Source organism: Antrostomus carolinensis, unplaced genomic scaffold, assembly GCF_000700745.2.
Source record: "Antrostomus carolinensis isolate BGI_N321 unplaced genomic scaffold, ASM70074v2 scaffold4557, whole genome shotgun sequence".
Classification (NCBI taxonomy): Eukaryota; Metazoa; Chordata; class Aves; order Caprimulgiformes; family Caprimulgidae; genus Antrostomus; species Antrostomus carolinensis.
The window spans coordinates 38,272-44,734 of record NW_010328014.1 but is presented as its reverse complement, the minus strand read 5'-3'; positions in this window follow the sequence as shown (position 1 = coordinate 44,734).

Below are 6,463 nucleotides of genomic sequence, written 5' to 3'. Positions count from 1 at the left end.
AAAGGAACATGAAATCACTTTCTCAGGTAAATCATTAGTGATCAAGCTAGGGTAAGTCTTCAGCTCTTTCTTGATGGGGTATTTAAAAAACTGTCCAAGGAAGAAAGTGGGATGTTGCTGCACTGTGGATGTCTAGGAACCAAGTTTAATCTTAGTGCTCCTAAACATAGCTCCACAACTTCCTCATGCTCAGTCATCCAGAGCTTTAATGAAGTGATCAGTATTTCAGGTAGCATAGCTAAAGGAGTAATTTTAGAACTGAATTTTAAATTGGACAGGAACTTGCCACAATCTGCACTGAGCATGAGTGCATGACTACTTTTATACTCTTCCCATTACTTGACAAAACTATTCCTTTGTTCCTCCGGCAATCCTACCTCTGCCCAGAATAGACATGACTTTGCCTACAACAGACTGAGAAAAGTGCTTCAGCACTAGAAACACGGGTCAAACTACATACAGATGAGCACGTAAGTTATGTAGACACAACAGATGACAGAAGTTTGCTATCTTCCAGCAGAATGAGCTGCTGGAAGATAGTCCAAGTTTACAGAATTGCTGAGACAAGCTCATCACCAGGGCTGGTTACATAGTGTAGACCTATCTCAAAAAGAAAAAGGAGAAGTTGTTTAAACTCTGAGTAGTCAGAGGAAAATTGTACCAATGTGATGAAACTAAAGTGGTGACAGAGAGGAGTGGTCAGTTTTGTTACCCCACTGTATTTCACAGTAGATAAGCTTGGCTATTCCCTTGTAATTACTTATAAAATTCGACCTCCTACCTCCTTCATTTCCCTTTAAATCTATTGTTGTAACATCTATTATGAGATCCTGGCTTCTTTGAAATGAAGGGGTGTAGGATGTGAAATTTAGTTTCTACTTGCACTATGTAGATCCAGGGGTTGCATGATGATTACGCAAACAAAAAACTATGAAACTTAATTTGCACTCGGTGAATGCATAATGCCAGCTGTGTGATGTTATTTCAAGAGAACTGGAAAAATGAGGTGGCAAACACAATTTTGAAAAAAAGCACAGTTCTTCAGATGCAACATGTGCAAATCATTATTTGGTCTTGTACGACGCTTAAGGAAATGTATTTTGAAATGGCAATTATATAATTAGTGTGTTAAGCAACTTCACTGAATGACAACTGATTAAACACATATCAACAAACAGACATAGCATTACTTTGATTAGAGTGTGGAAAATGCCACAGAATAACTCTGGTAAGTACATAGTGGGCAACAAATTTGAGTGCAGATTTTGCTAATACCTTTCTTTGTCTAAAATGGAGGTGTCCACGAAATAGGCAACTGGGTTTTGACTGAGTGTTAGTTTTAATTCATGAGGATTCTGAAAGGCTTTGCCAGTCCTAGAAATTAAAATGAATATAGTTATTACAATGAAAATGTTGCCTATCAGGGGTCAAGACGAGAAATCCAGACCTCTGTCAATCCCATCTGCAAGACAAGCTACTAGGGGGGTCTCCTTCCACTTCATTTTGGCTCCATCTCTGTCACCAACTTTTGTCTAGTAGGTGTATGCCTATCCATTTTTAACTGTTGAGTAGGAGAACCTACCTCTGTTGTCTTCCCTCTGTTTTTCCCTGCCAGGGAAAAAGCTGTTAGATTTCTTGATACTGCAAGTGGGCTGAATCTCCTGCTTCAGTGTGACAAGGCAGAAAAATAACTGACACTTTTAGCTTTTCCAAACTTCTCCAATACCTTTCCTTTTTAAGATGCTTCTCTTCCCTAACAGCCACAGCAGCAAGAAAATTCAAGATTTTTCATTTCACCATTGGCCAGCTGAGTCTAAAGTAACAGCAAAACAAACCAAACCAGAAACAGACTGCAAACTAAGGATAGCCAACAGCTGGCCTGTAGTCCATGGAAGGTTGGCTCATTTCATGTTGTTAATGCCTTTCTTCTCACTTCCACATGCTACACCGCACTGAAAGCCTGATAAGGTATTTTACCGCAAGCAACTACTAAGGGTGCAGTTCCAAAACAGCTAAAATTCTCTAGATCAGGGCTGCTACGATCTCGCAATTCCTCCCTCCTTCTGTGTGCATTCCTGACCTCTTCTTTGTGCCAGATCATGCTACTGCACAGTGAACAGGTTTAAGGGTACTAAACAAGACAAACATTTCTACAAGAACATCATGTTTTCTCTACAGTTATTTTTTGCCTCATGCTCTTCAAGGGACATTTTACAGTGTCGGTAAGCTGATCTAACAGCTTGCTGCTGTGGAAGGGGATGGCTCCCTCTCCCTTGTTTCAGCTCTGGTACTCATCTAAGCCCCTGTGGGTCAGTTCAATTCACTCAGCTGGCTAAAAACCTGAGTTAGTTTCTGCCAGCTCAGTGGTTTAGGAAGCAGCCAGGACTGGAGATGAAGTCAATGGGAAGGAACAAACAAGGTAGAACCCTGCAACTTGAAGATATTCAAAAGCTGCTGGGACACAGGCCTGAGCAGTTGGCTTTAGGTGGTCCAGGTGAACTAGATGACCTCCAGAGGTCCCTTCCCACCTCAGCCATTCTGTGATTCTGTGAACCTCACCACTTTTGTGAAACCTCACTGATAGTTATCACCAGGATATTTCACCATTTTTTTTTTCCAGTAGAGGAGCAAACAGTCCCCAAAACATACATGGTCTTTGTTTGTCACCATTTACATGCCAAGCATGTAATTTACTCGGAGACTACGACAGTAGCATTTCATACCCTGCTGACAATGACTTTAGGCAATTACTGGAACAAGTTGCCCAGGGAAGTTGTGGATGCCCCCTCCCTGGAAGCGTTCAAAGCCAGGCTGGATGATGATTTGAGCAACCTGGTCTAGTGGAAGGTGTCCCTGCATGGCAGGGGGGTTGGAACTACATGATCTTCAAGGTCCCTTCCAACCTTAACCATTCTATGATTCTATGACACTACTGTGTAAACCAAACATGCATACACAGACCGCTGAAAGATCCTATTCTGCATCTTCAGCAAGAGGTAGTCACATTTGGAAGCTACTCAGGAGGCCCTAAATGAGAGCACTGAAAGGGTCTGGCAGGGACATAGCCCGGCTTTGGTTTACATTCTGTTCCCATTCAGCAGTTAATTAGTAACTCACTTTTTGAAAATGAAAGATTACACATCCTGAACAAATACAACTGTTTGATCTCGGGCTCATCAAGGAAAACTTCAGCAGCTGCCAGGGAAAAGCAAATGTTCTGTCACGTACATCCAGACTGAGATAATGTGAAACAGAAGATGAAGAACAGAGAGAACGTACCAGTGCTTCCACACACAGTTGTGGGGAGCACAGCAGATGAGGAAAAAGTACCAAATTGCAGACAACAATCTAGTGAGACTAACTAAAACCTGATGGGATTACTCCTGACTGCAATGTCAGCCTAAGAGATGCAACTTTCCTGACAGAACAAGAGAAGAGTGAAGCGTGGTGCTATACATCAAAAGCAGTTTATATTTCCGTACCATGTGAACTGTCCCTTTTGGAGCACCAGGCACTCAGCTGTGACCATACTTGACCCACCCTGAAGGTTAGAGAGTCATCAACAAGAAGGCAGCAGACAGCCAGATCACACTGGCAGGAGAAGGAGACCTAGTTGCACGAGATGTTTTTACAAGACCAGGTAGGAGTCCTGGTGCTGAAGGGGCTGTGATGGAATCACTAAGCTTTGGGAAAACTGCTAGAAGATTTATACTGAGACAAGCTAAGGTTTTCTCATTTTATTGAAGAAGCCTCCCCAAAGAAATGAGATCTTCATTTACAGTAAATCATGTAGAAATGAGCTGACAAGTGAAGTATGTAACAACAGCCCCCCCCCAAAAAAAAGAAATACAGATATCTTTTAAAGATAATTCTAACTTTTTTTTTTTTGCTGTGTCCAGAACACAAATACCCACTGTGGAGTAAATCTGAACATCTACAAAATACTAATTTTGCCTTAGAACAAAATTAATTTTAAGCAGGAATTAACATAGTGTCCAGCAAATAACCTTTTTTTTTCTGATGTGGAAAGCTATCTTAACAAAAAACCCAATCCCATTCATCTTTTTTGGTTATGGCATTGAACAAATTCCTATCCTCTGCATACTCACTGATGGCACCATCAGTTTTTTTGGGCTTTTGTTTTTCTTACAAGTAATTCAGCCAGTGACTCTGTCTGGCACAACTTCCCTAGATGCTGCCTCCCAAGCACGCTCTACAAACAATTCTCAGACCATAACACAGAGATACAGACCTTCATATGTAGTATGTCTTTGCTGTTACAAGGTACAGTTCTTCTCAAATCTTAAGTTTCAATGCTCCAAGCACCTTCCCTCGAGACTGTCACCCACCTCTGTGGTCTTCTGTCCCCAGAGCACTACTTCCACCTTTGCTGTATTCAAGCGACACCAGGAGCTGCTCACCTCTGGGCATCACCACAATCCCTTAAACCTGCCCAGAAACACCTGTTTGCAGGCCAGCAATGATGGTTTGCTGTATATCACCTTTCAGTTTGTCACTGCTGTCTGTCAAGCTTTCCATCAGCAATTTCTGAAACTGCTGAGTGTGGCATCTTCCTTTCAGTACAGCCCCTCCCTGCTGGACTCTCTTAAGTCTATCTCATCAGTAGCTCTTCCACTTCTACAATTTCTGCCCCTGATTTTCTTTCCAGCTATTTTTATACTTGAAAATAGAAGTTATAATAGTGGTAGATTTTATAAAACATTACACAATTGTTACCTGTTTGAGAAAATAGAAATACTCTATTTTATGCATTGTAATGTGTAGAATTCTAAAAACATGGTCTAATACACAACATAAATATAATGGATGGGATTACAAAAGCATAGACTCAAGATATGAGCATAAAATATTCTTTGTCATCACTTTAATAGCACATCTCATTGGGACTATTGGGTGAAGTAAACAGCAGAAGCCAGTAATAAACAAATGGTCAGTATTGCCAGCTCCAAAACCCACACACATGTTAAAGCCTCCAAAATAATAAAAAAGTATTAAAGTAATGAGAATTTAAGAAAATGCACTGGTCTTTGAGCTGTCTCTTGAAATCTAAGTAGAGAACTGGTCACCCCTCAAGGAATGTCAAGTTACTGGGTGTTAAAAATTCAGTTGTAAAGGCAGAATACTCGACGGCAAGCATTCAAAAAATCTCAAAATGGGCCCAATCTGTTCTTTCTCATCACCAGGAATGACTTTAAAATACTTGTATTTAAAAATAAATTATCATACTTTCAATTTCCCTGTTGTTCAGCAAGCCTTAAGAATGCACCTAAGATGTTTGGTTTTTTTCAGGTTCTTCTTCAAAGCTGTAAGAGCCACAGGAGCATATACCCCTGAAGCAGAGTTTTACAGTCATTTAGAGATGAAGTATTCAGAGAAAATAGCAATTATTACAAAGCCACAAAAGATGGTAACATTGCAAGTTTCCAAAATATACAACAAACATGGAAACCGAGTTTGACACTGGCTTGTTCAAGACGTATCATAAGTAGAAGTGTCACTTCTTAGACTGAAACTATGTCACAGGCTGTCTTACATGACACAGGCTGTCCAATTTAATCTAGCTACTGTTACAGTGAGTCCAGTAATTTGTATTGAGTAAAGTATATCTCTTAACAACTTTACTGTATTGACTACGAGTCTTCAGGGGAAACAGAAACCTTTATGTGCTTCAGTAGTTCGCTCCAATAGCATTACATCTTCTAACTAAAAGTTCTTGGTATGTCTTTGCTCAAGAATTCAAAGAGTCCTTCATACAACCCAGCTTGCTAAAGCTGAACGGTATTTATTTGTATGAGTTACAAGGAATCCAGTGTTCAATATTCTGAGAAGCTAAGCAGGCAGAACTCTGTAAGACTTTCAGGCTAAGCAGTAGGGAAGATGTCTTTACATATTTTGGTGGGGTTTTTGGGCGCCCCTTCCACTTAGATCTAACTTGCTCTGTTTATACCACTCCTGTGGCCTTTAGACATTCACTAGCCCATTTCCCTGCACTTTCTTAGTTTTCTGCTCCATTCCACCTATTTTTCCTTATATAGCCTTCTATCTTTGATTTTTTCCCTTTTCTGTCTCCCACTCCTCATACCTTGAAATTTCTTCAAGGTATTTCTTCAATTTCTAGTGACAAAATTAAAACAACTACCTGGACTGCCTTTCTGTTTCTTTGTATCACCCAAATACAATTAATTCCTCAGCTTCACACTATATGCCTAAAATTCACCACAAACCCTAAGAATAGGTTGTCTCCAGTCCCACAGCAAGGTAAAAAAAATCAGGATTCATCACTGTTAAGGATAAAGTCAGGATTGCTTGAGAAAGCCACTAGAAAGTGGTGACCATTTAAACTAAAAGCTGCTTGTAGCTAAATTCTAGTGAAAAAACAGAGACTAGTGGCCATTAAAAAAAAAAAAAAGAAATTTATAGTTATAGTCTGATACTGGGAAAG